This window comes from Myxocyprinus asiaticus, chromosome 7 (assembly GCF_019703515.2).
Source record: "Myxocyprinus asiaticus isolate MX2 ecotype Aquarium Trade chromosome 7, UBuf_Myxa_2, whole genome shotgun sequence".
In the NCBI taxonomy this organism is placed as follows: domain Eukaryota; kingdom Metazoa; phylum Chordata; class Actinopteri; order Cypriniformes; family Catostomidae; genus Myxocyprinus; species Myxocyprinus asiaticus.
The window spans coordinates 15543136-15555107 of NC_059350.1; positions in this window are offsets into that span (position 1 = coordinate 15543136).

The following is an 11972-nucleotide window of genomic DNA, read 5'->3' on the forward strand; positions in this document are numbered from 1 at the left end:
GATTAATAAATACATTTTATAGCATAAACATTAACTACAATTACTATATAATTAATCAGAAATATGGTATAAATAGTTAGGTATAAAATATAGAATAATAGGCCTAAAAATCTAACGAAAGGTCTTAGCAGTTACAGCATGTAAAATACAGCATGTAATCTATTTGCAGAACTAGTATGCTGTTAAACACTTTTAAATACACACCAGTGGCACTCCCAGACTGGACATAGACACAGACTCCCTTTATTCATTGTTTATGAATAAAAAACTAGTTTCTGTGGTCCAGTTTCAGACTGTACCTTTGATTATTTTCATGCAAGTGAACAATACACCATTCCTGCAAATGTGTAAATGGTGGATCTCTTTTAATTGCCAAGATCTTGCTTTTTATTTATTTAAAAAAAAAAAAAAAAAAAAACTTTTTGCATCTTTTTTTTTCACCCCTTTTTCTCCCCAGTTTGGCATGCCCAATTCCCAACGCACTCTAAGTCTTTGTGGTGGCGTAGTGACTCGCCTCAATCCGGGTGGTGTAGGATGAATCTCAGTTGCCTCCACATCTGAGACAGTCAATCCGTGCATATTATCACGTGGCTTGTTGAGCGTGTTACCGCAGAGACCTAGCACGTGTGGAGGCTTCATGCTATTCTCCACGGCATCCACGCACAATTCAGTGCCCCACTGAGAGTGAGAACCACATTATAGTGACCATGAGGAGGTTAACCCAACGTGACTCTACCCACCCTAGCAACTGGGCCAGTTTGGTAGCTTAGGAAGCCTAACTGGAGTCACTCAGCACGCCCTGGATTCGAACTTGTGACTCCAGGTGTGGTAGTCAGTGACTTTACTTGCTGAGCTACCCAGGCCACCTATGCACTAGCTTAGCACTTATCAAATCCTTACACAATCTTAACTCACACAAACAAAGATGTAGATGTGTTTCAGATGAAAAGCAGAAAAACAAATGTATTAATGAGTAAAGAACATGAACGAAATCAGAGAATGATACAGCTTGAGATTGTCACCGGTTGAAGCAGAGGCAGGAGCCAAACGCAGAGTAAAAAAACAAAAGTATTTATTAATACAGAAATAAACAAAAACCAACATAAACTACCACGAAGGGGACAAACATAAAGTCCAGTGCTGAAAGCTGACTGAAGCTGGGCTGGGGCAGACGTATGGGAAGCAGGACCAATTGGACTGACTAGGGACGGGAACCAGAGACAAGACCGACATGAACATGAAACAAGATGAACTAGCACTGGACAGCACACACGAGGAGACTGAAATAGGGAGATAAATCAAACAGGTTAATGGACAGGGCAGGTGTGACTAATGAACTAATAATAAGCAAACAAGGTGGCGGGGTATAACGCAGGGCTGAGAGACACGTGGCAATACAGAAACAAAACAAAGCCTCGTTCTCTCACAAGACACAGATACCCGAATGGCACGAGTGCATATTGCCAAGACAAAAAAGCAACATATACTAATGCCAACCGACAGATAAGACGAGAGAATGCACGGCAATGCCAACAAAGCAATGCCATGCATTCTCACACCAGACAAAGCCTGAGCATACATCCCGAGGCAAACACCATGCGATGCAGGCAACAGGCGACAAGACGAGACAGGACACCTGTGCGAGAGTTCGGCCACAAATAAACCCGACACCTCAGACCGAACCTCTGCACAACATGAAGACAGATTGCGACCCGGGCACCCAACGCGAAGCGTATCCGTGGTCGCGAGAGATAGACATAAACAACTGACGTGAGTGCATGCCACCAAGATGACATAAGCCCAATGCACTCATGCCAATAACAGACAGAACATGGAGCATGAGTATCCGGATCCCAACACAAACCGAAACCGAACCAGACATGAAACAAGACTGACCGAAAAGCGCATGACAGGAAAACCACAATCAAAGCTGTGCGCTCACAAGACAGAAGACAGAACACAAGACAGACACAGAACAATGATGTCACGATCCTGCCACAAAAAAACCCCAGACTGACAGAATGACAGGACTGTGACAGAGATGTCTTCCTAAGCTGATTTGAACTCCAAAAAATCAAAGAGATGGAAGGAATACAGTGATACTGTATTGACAAGAAAAAAGAGTTTGACGGATAGAAAATGCCAAAAAAGTGACAGAGGAGCAGACTGAAGCATAAACACTAATGGAGATATATAGGCAATCTCTTTTTCACTCTCATTTTCTCTCCCATTCCTTTCAGACCGCAGAGTTAACAGATGCCCACGGTTGGCAGTGGCTCTCTTGATGCTTGTAAAAGAGGCTCAACCCATCTGCACTGTGCATAAGCACCAGCAACAATCAGCCCTCTGCAGATCCAAGATCAGCTCTGGGTTTAGGAATCAGTAGAGCAATGAGAATTCATGTTTTTTTGTTTTTTTTACTGGTGCAGGATCAGTAATGAACTGTGCTAGTAAGCATGTGGTGCAACTGGATCTTTCCCTTAACAGCCAGAAATAATGTGAAAACAGTTTTGAATCTATCGGCTCAGTTAGGTTAATTTACTTGAAAACAGCAGTCAGCTCTACTGAAAAGACCAGCATAGGTTAGCATGCTGGTTAATGCTGGTTTAATGCAGGTCTAGCTGTTGGACAAGCTCAGCCATGCTTTTTACCAGCAAAACCAATGGAACAAGTTGAGTGTTCACTCTGGAATCCTGTTTGGAAACAAGCATTATCACTGCAATAACATTTTGTGTCACTAGAGGGACAGAAATGTCAAACTTCACCTTTAAAAAAAACACTTTAGTTTTGGTTTTTACTATGGTTTTACCTCAAATTCAATGATTAAAATATGATTACTGTAGTAAAACCATGTGTAAGCTTCTTAAGGGATGGATAAAGCTAGTACGAGGGAATCTAAAATAAATAAGAGGGAATGCAACCATTTTTGTGAGGGAATGCAAAACTATTTTAGAAAATAAATTCCCTCCCTGTCCTTGAAAGGGCCCCGTAGTAAGTTGTATGCATACTGTTTTCTTTTTAACAGCAATTCTTTCTCTCTCTCCCTGCCAAGACTTACTGATCCACCTATCTGTCGATGGAAATTGCAAGTCACAATACTAACAATAACATACTAACATAGAGCATCCAGACTGTTGGGCAGATCAGGGAGTGAAGGTGTCCCTGTGCCCACATTTTGGTCACCAAGCCAGGGGGAGTGGAGGCAGTGAACCTGGCTCCAGTGTTTTGAAGTGTGACATCCAGCAGAGGTTCAATCTGCCTGCACTGCAAAACAATGCAATAGAACCACACTCGATACATGGCTCTAAGCTGCAAAAAGCATATAAAGGCAGCATAAAGTAATCCATATTACTCCAGTGGTTTAATCTATATCTTCAGAAGCGATATGATAAGTGTGGGTGAGAAACAGATCAATATTTAAGTCCTTTTTTATGATAAATTCTCCTCCCTGCCCAATAGGTGGCGATATGCACGAAGAATGTGAATTGCCAAAAACAAAAGAAGAAGAAACCTATCATATCGCTTCTGAAGATATGGATTTAACCACTGGAGTCTTATAGATGACTTTTATGTTGTCTTTATGTCCTTTTTGGACGTTTAAAATTCTGTCCACCATTCACTTACATTGCATGGACCTACAGAGCTGAAATATTCTTCTAAAAAAAGTTTTTTTCAGTAGAAGAACAAAAGTCATTCACATCTGGGATGGCAAAAGGGTATTTACACTTGGTTTTTTATGATTAGATAGAAATCCGATCAGCAATAACTCATTTAGTGACCGAGTGTAATTACCCACATTTTCCTGCCCGACTGAATGCTTAAGCTAGTTATGTTGGCAAGCATTCATTGGAAGGAGGTTATTTTTTTGTTTATGTACGTTTGTCGGGTTTTCTTTTATGAAACAACATATACATTCAAAAAGAAGATGGTTCTTGAAAGGTTCTTTACTGACCTTAATAGTTCTATTTAGAACCATATCTTCCTGAAGAACTGTTTTGCACTGAAATGGTTCTTTGTGTTGCGTATTAGAGGTTCTTTACTCCCACCCTTTTGGTTTTTGAATATAACTGCATATAATCGCATTTTCTCAACTCATTCAGGTCATCAAAATTCAAGACGAATATACAGTAACCTGTATGGCGAAACTTTCCCCAAGTTGTTACTTGTGGCAGCGGGGGCGTGGTCAAGCGTCCGTCTGGAGAGAGAGAAAGCGGTAAGGGTGCTTGCACCTGGGCTAGGTTATGTTTAACACCTGTTTCTAATTCCAGTGAGCATGGGGAGAGTGGCATATAAGCAGCCACGCCACCAGCAGAAGGGAGAGAGAGAGTCTGGCACAAGGAAGGCCACGGTGCACCTGAAGCGGTTACATTTATTCTGTTATGTTTGTGAAGCTAATGAGTTGAAGTTACTACGTGCCTGTGAAGCTGATAAGTTTGTGAAGTTGTAAAGCACTGAAGTATCTGATTAAAAGTCTTACCTGAGCCTGGAAAACCCACTTCCCTGTGTTCTCCTTTCACTCGAACCTCCTTACACTACTATTTTAAGAATTTACGTGACTAATTGCGTAAAATAATTTTTTAAAATAATAATAATGTTTTCTACACATTGAATAATTAGGGCCCAGGCACTGAAAGTGCAGAAGTCCTATTGTTCTTCTGAGGAATATTAGGGCCCAAGCACTCAAAGTGCGGAGGCCCTATTTGTGGTGATCAGGCGCGGCTTAGCGATGTCTGTAGAGAGCAAGGCGGGAGAGGAAGAGCGGTAAGGATTGACACCTGTGGGAAATTATCTCTAACAGCTGTTCTGTGTTGCAGCGAGAGCTGGAGGGGGATAAAAGGGCAGTCCAGACCACCGGAGGAGAGAGAGAGAGAGACGCACGCACCGAAGGTGCGTAGGCACCTATTGGTTTTTTTTTACAGTGATTCCTTGCACTATGCCAAAGAGTTTTGTCCCTTGTCAGATTTTTGCTCCGCCCCTTCGTTTTCCCGCTAATTTGGATTGTTTGATTTTTTTTTTAAACAAACTCATCCTTGGCCGTTCGCCTGATCGGAACCAGACCAGATTCAGCACAGTCCCAATATGAAAGTTATCAAAGGAATTTTGACATTTTTATTTAGCATGAAATGGTACCCCAAAACGTATTGGAAGTGGCCATTTTACTAAATCGGTTATAATTATTTTGAACGGATTGAGATATTATCACCAGATTTGGTACACTTATATATGGGGACATTCTGAGCTCACATAAAAAAAAATTGCCTCTGCCTCTTGGGGGCGCTATAATAAAGAAAAACAATAACTATGGTCTGATCGACTTTAAATTTTGCATGCAGTGTCTTCATCCAAGGTGCCATCAAGGTCTTTGAGGACAGTCGCATATCTTTAATAACAAGACCGCCATCGACCAATCAGCTTTCAGCTGCTTTTATATAGGGTTAAATAAGGCCGATCGGAACTAAACTTGGTAGGCCTATTTGTCACTTGGCCCAAGAGGTCTGTGCATAATTTGAAAAAAATAGGCCACCAGGAGGCGTTATCGCGTTTTACATACATTTAAATCAATGTATATACCGCTGTGTTTCACAAAGAAACACGTTAATCATACCATATTGTAGATCTCCTCAATCGGAACAACTTTGCCTTAAGTACCATTGGTGTGAAACAAAACGTTCAATAAATACTTTTAAAAGATTACTTTTTCAAATAGTCCTAGGCCGTTCGCCTGATCGGAACCAAACCAGTGCAGAAAGATTCTCTAGAGTCCCAAAATGAAAAGTAATCAAAGGAATTTTGAAATTTTTATTTATCGTCAAACAGTACAGCAAAACGTTCGTAATGGCCATGGCCACTTTTACTAAAATGGCTATAACTCTCAAACAGAATCAGATATTGTCACCAAATTGTGCATCTCCACCTCTTGTTGGCACTATAATAGTAAAAAAGGTTCAAGTGGATCTAACTCTGGAATGTTTGTGCCATTTACCTTGAAATTTTGCATGCGGTGTCTGTGTCTAAGGTGCCATCAAGGTCTATGAGGACAGTCGCATACCTTGAAAAACATGGCCGCCATCAACAAAATCATCTTTTAGCAGCTATTTGAACTAGTCCTAGTCCGTTCACCCGATCGGAACCAAACCAGTGAAGAAAGATTCTCTGGAGTTCCATTATTAATAATTATCAAAAAAAGTTTTAACTTGCAGAGATGCAGAGATATGGTGAGATTCCTAGACGAGCTCTTCCCTAGTCTGCTCATCATAACAGGCCATAAGCTGGAAATCGAGCAAGCTCACAGAGTCCCGGCTCGCAGATCTGCTGAGGGAGACAGGCCCCGATCAATTCTGGCCAAATTTCTGAGATCATCCGATAAAGATCTTGTGTTACATGAGGCGAGGAGCAAAGGAAAGATTCTTGGAAGAATCACAACATTTTCTTGTTCCCAGACTTTGCGAATTCGACAAGAGAGAAATGTGATTGATTCAAGGAATGCAAGAAACACTTACATCAATGGAAGATCACTTTTGCACTGATATTTCCGGCCAAACTGAGAATAGATACTAAGGATGGCTGCAAAGGTATTTTGTGTCTGTGTGTCTATATAATTTGTGACCACTGAGATATTGTTGGGGCCAGGGTGGGTTTGGGGATTGGGAGGGGTAATAGTGGGGGTTAAAATTGATTCTGTGTATATATGTTTTGTTTTTCTGTGTTCATTTATGAGAATCAATAAAAATTGTTAATCTGAAAAACTTTCAATTCAATGTTGCTAAACTACACCAAAATATCTCTGTATCACTGATTTAATTTCCGTCTATATTTTTTTCCTGCCATTGTGAATTTTTTTAAAAACCTACTTTTTCGAACTCCTAGACCGTTAGTCCGATCAGCATGCAATTTGGTATACATCATCTACAGACCCTTCTGACAAAAATGTTATCAAAAGAATTTCGATACGTGAAATTGTTCTGAAGATATTAATGATACAATTCCTTAAGTTTAATGCAATTTGAGTAATTAATCAATATCTACTCATCACAAACTACAAATGTAACCAAACTCGGTGCACATAGTCAACAGGATTTTTAGAAGATGCCAGCAAAGTTTCGTACAATTCCATCCCTAGGGGGTGCTACAACTAAAAAACTGTCATAACTTTACAGCCGTTTGAGCGACAAAGTTGAAATTAAATATGCATCTTCTTTGGTTCAAATGATAACATATTCTTACATTTTTTTATTTTAATTAACAAAAATGGCTGCCAATGGCCAATCAAATTTCAGCCCCTTATAACTCATATTAGGAATGGCTGAGGGTTATGGAAATGACTATACACAAGCAGGGTGTCATCTCGAAGCCTCATATCAAATTTTGTGACAATCGGCCACGCGGTGGCAGTATAATTAGCTAATTTGCATTTTTGCTCATAACTCCGGAACCGTATAGACTACAATAAAAAGAAATTAGCTTCTCTAAATCCATCATTACACTAATGATATGGCCATAAGGATTTCCATTTCCACAAGAAAAGTTTTTTTATCACAAATATTTTTTTGAAAAACCTACTTTTTCAAACACGTCCTAGGCCGTTTTTCGATTCACACAAAAAATTTTATATATCATATAAAGACCCTCCAGACAAAAAGATATCAAAATAATTTTTATATTTCAAATCCTTCTGAAGATATAATCAAATATGTTTTGTGCTGTGGCCCATAATAACTAATTGGCCTTGCATCTTGTGAGCACAATTGTCAAACCTAGCAAAACTTTAAAAAACCATGGAAAAACGGAACATTCTGAGGTCACTTGAAAAATTACATAAATTTGGCAGAGCTGTAACAGAAGAAATAGCTATTTTTACAACTGCATTTTTAAAAATGTGGAGAAAGACAGGCTGTTTTACTGTTTGTCCACCAAAGAGAGCCACAAGACAAGAAATGTCTTGTTTTTGCTTGTACTTTAAGCAACACATTAATTGATGTACTGCAGCTCCTGACAGATATAGGTGGGTCCAGGAGTATCGTTAACTGAAAAATATCCGTGATTTTGTCCCGGTCCCGGTGACATTCAATACTTTATCACATTGTGGTTTCTTGCAACCGGTATGGATTACTGCACCTTAGCGCATCTCTTTGGGTAATTTAAGCCAATGTCTGTATTGTTATAAGAGGTTTGCAGTGCTTTGTGTGCCCTGTAACATATAAATGGCGTATGGGTGTGTTTCATTCAGAAGTGATTATCTCTATGCCCTGTTTACTTTCCACTGTGAGAGTTTTGTAGGGCTGAAATGTGTAATAAAACAGGCTGAACTTACTTTTGAAGTCATTTTTATTGAACATTCTGTTTGTAACGATCCTACTGTGTGGCCATCATTATTGTATTAAATTCTAAGTGCCCTGTGAAGGTATTAATTATGCCGTTCGGAGTGCAGTATGTTTTCTCATCGCAAAACCTGACGTATAACAGCCATCACGCACAGCAAATGACGAAAAAAACCCACATGAAATCCGATCTGACCGTTCAGACTGAGATGCATTGAGAAAAATCAGATTTTAATCGGATTCCAAACCACCTATGAATGTGGTTTGGATAAGGCCTGTAAACATTGGATTTAATGTGTTTTTGTCCTGTTCAGACTACAAAAATCTAAACGGATTTGAGTGATGGCATCCAAAAAATCCGATTTTTTCTACCTGTGTGAACATAGTCAAAGTTCGGATTAACATGAGAATTTATATGTATCAAGCATCAGATCGGAATTACTATTGTGACGTGTGTACACTGCACGATTATACAGCATTCCCTTGCCGTTTGAAAGGGTGTTCACACTTGACTATGAGCACACAAAATTATTTCGGACTTCTCTACAAATGAGGATATGATGTTACGTGCGATGGATTGTGGTTTTAATAATCAATACATCACAAATAACAAAAAAAATATACTATCTACTAATTTTCCAGCAACAATAAAAATATTCAGCTTTAAAATATACCACCTATGAATTTTGCCAAGAGGTCAGTTCTATTTACCTGTTTCATGTGACATCATTAACCTCTAAACATCCAGCCTCTTTTTGTGCATGAGCTTGAAAATGACATACCCAAAGTAAAACTCTTCCAGTTCTTGAACCCTTTGGTCAACAAACACAAACTTGGGCTCGTTTGAAAGTAGACACTTAGACATTTGTTATTCAAGAGTAAAAATTTATCAGTGTAGTATAAAAAAATTTGTTAGAGCTATTCAAATATTTTGAATAGTGACTGCAAATATTATTTATAAAATACTTTTTTTTAAGACTGCGCAGAGCCCCAAAAACACATCTGATACAAAGCCACATGTCTGATGAAGGTCTGACACAATTTCGAAGTCGATATGACCAAACTCTTTGTTCCGTAATGATTTAAGTGTACTTCCAAAAAAAAAGGCCACTTGGAGGCGCCAGTAGACCACTTGTAGTAACTCACTTGTAGCGACCACTTGTAGTAACTTTGTTGTAACACACAAACCGAAATATACATGAAGATATAATTTTTTTATATTATTTGGGAATATATTATAATGCATTCCATATATATTTATGCATTTTATAAACAATGTGAAAAGAACATTGCAATTTGAAATGTTGCAATGGAAATAAACGTATACATACAATAAAGATGGTTCTATGAATTTTTTCCCCATACAAATGCCATTCACCCAAGGTCTTTAGCCACTGCCTCATGCCGGGGAGCCTCGCTCTCCCTTGCTTCGATCACCGTCAGTGAAGCCTGGAGCACTGGAAAAAAATGACTAAGTCAGTGCATTGGGTGCGCGTGTGCTCCAGGGTCTAATTCACGGTGAGTGAAGCCGGGGAGCGTGGCTCATCTTGGCTTGAATGACATGCAAGAGCCCCTTGGAATTGCAGTTGATCAGGGGGTTTGATGAAAAAATGCAGTCGGCAGGAGCTGTTCCTCCAGGCCCTCAGTAATGGTGACTGAAGCCGAGAAGGTTGGCTCCCCTTGGGTTTAATGGCATACCTAAGCCCCCTGGATGTGCAGTTGAACAGGGGTTTTGAGTGAAAATGCAGTCAGGAGGAGCAGTTCCTCCAGGCCCTTGGGGATGGTGACTGAAGCCGAAGAGGGTGGCGCCTCTCGGCTTGAGGCAGAGGCTAAAGGCCCTGGGTGAATGACAAAGCAAAAGCAGTGAAAAAATTTAGTGAAAACTTCTATGTATTGGGAGCGTGTGTGCTCCAGGGTCTAACTCAATGTGAGCGAAGCCGGGGAGGGTGGCTCATCTCGACTTGAATGACATGTCCGAGTCCCCTGGATGTGCAGTTGAACCAGGGGTTTGATGAAAAAAATGCAGTCAGGAGCATGTGTTCTCTAAACCCTCAGTGATGGTGACTGAAGCCAAGGAGGGTGGATCAGATCACGGGTCTAAAAGCAGAGATCTTTGTCGACAGTACGGCAGTAACACGCTATAACTGCACAGTCCACGGTTTTCCACTCTTAACCTTCGCGAATCAATATCAGGGATATATACAACCCTCATATCATTGTTTTCATCTTTTCATTAGCTACACGGCCATCAGTCAAAAATGATCTAGCTATTCATTGGCCGGCTTTATCCAGAGACAAACATGGATGATGCAAATCTTTACGTCACTCATGTCGACTGTCCTGTTTGGCTATTTTGAATGACTATCCAATCACAACTGCACAGAAAATTTTGTTCGTAAGACCCTCCCAAATATCATATTTTGAGAAACTACACAGAGTGCAAGATTTAGCAGAGGACATGAATGATATGGCCATGAATGATAAAGTGTTGAATATGTAAAACCTAAACAAAGACAGATTGATCAATATTTCTTCACATTTGTAAATTTTTGAACTAAAATCTATCTAATGGATTTTATTTATTGGACTCTTGCAATGAAAAGCATACTGAAGTTTGGAGGATTGTGCTCATCTGTGTTTGGCTGGAAGACAGTAAATGTCAGAACTTCCAGTTTTGATTTTCACTCTTGACACGTTTAATAAAATCTTATTGTTGTAACTTTGCGATCGTCAAAATCTCTTTAAAATATCAAATCTTGAGACCCAGATCTTTCAAATTATATATTGGATGTCAATATTAGTTTACAATTTCACAGTTTAAACATGCATTAAACATAAACTAAATGTAAATAAATATGCAAGTGGGTCATTTTTGACCCACCCACCATTAAGAGGTTAAATGACCTTGCTGCCATATACAGTACAGTATAGGACCAACTCCACATACCTTCTGTGTGCTACGCTGTGGGATGCGACAAAAGTTGGCAAAACTTGTATTTCTATTTATAAAGCTTAATAAAGTAATACTGCTATTTACTTACCAGAGACAAAATCACCAAGTCAACCAGTGATGAAGGGGAGAGCAGTGATTAAACACTTAAATTGATACTACCACGACTGTGTAAGATGTGTGATGATTGTAACACATTGTATAAAAGCACATTAACATCATTATACGGTATATATGTAATGTGTAGGCTATACAGTATACAAACACTGGTCATTAAACAACACATAAGATTTTGAAGCACAGAATTTGTTCACGGCAACAGAATACAATGTAAAAATATTTACACAGCAAGTTTATATGATAAAGGCTGGATATATATTTTTTAATTAAACATGCTACAAAAGAGACAACACATGCATGACAACATAAATAAAGCACGCTAGTAATTAAACTCCATGTATATTTGCATAAATTTGTTTGCCTCGGTTGCTTTCTGTGTTCTCTTGTTGAGCTAAAAGCAGATCTTACATTCATACAGGTGGGATCATCACAGACGTTTTGTAATATTGTGACACAGTCAGACCAGAAAACAGCACAAACATTTGAAACTCCTGGATGAGAGATATATACGGTTATATATCCCGCTGGGTGTGTGTGCTCGCTGGTCACACTTCAGACTCAAATACGGAGATTAATCGTGAATA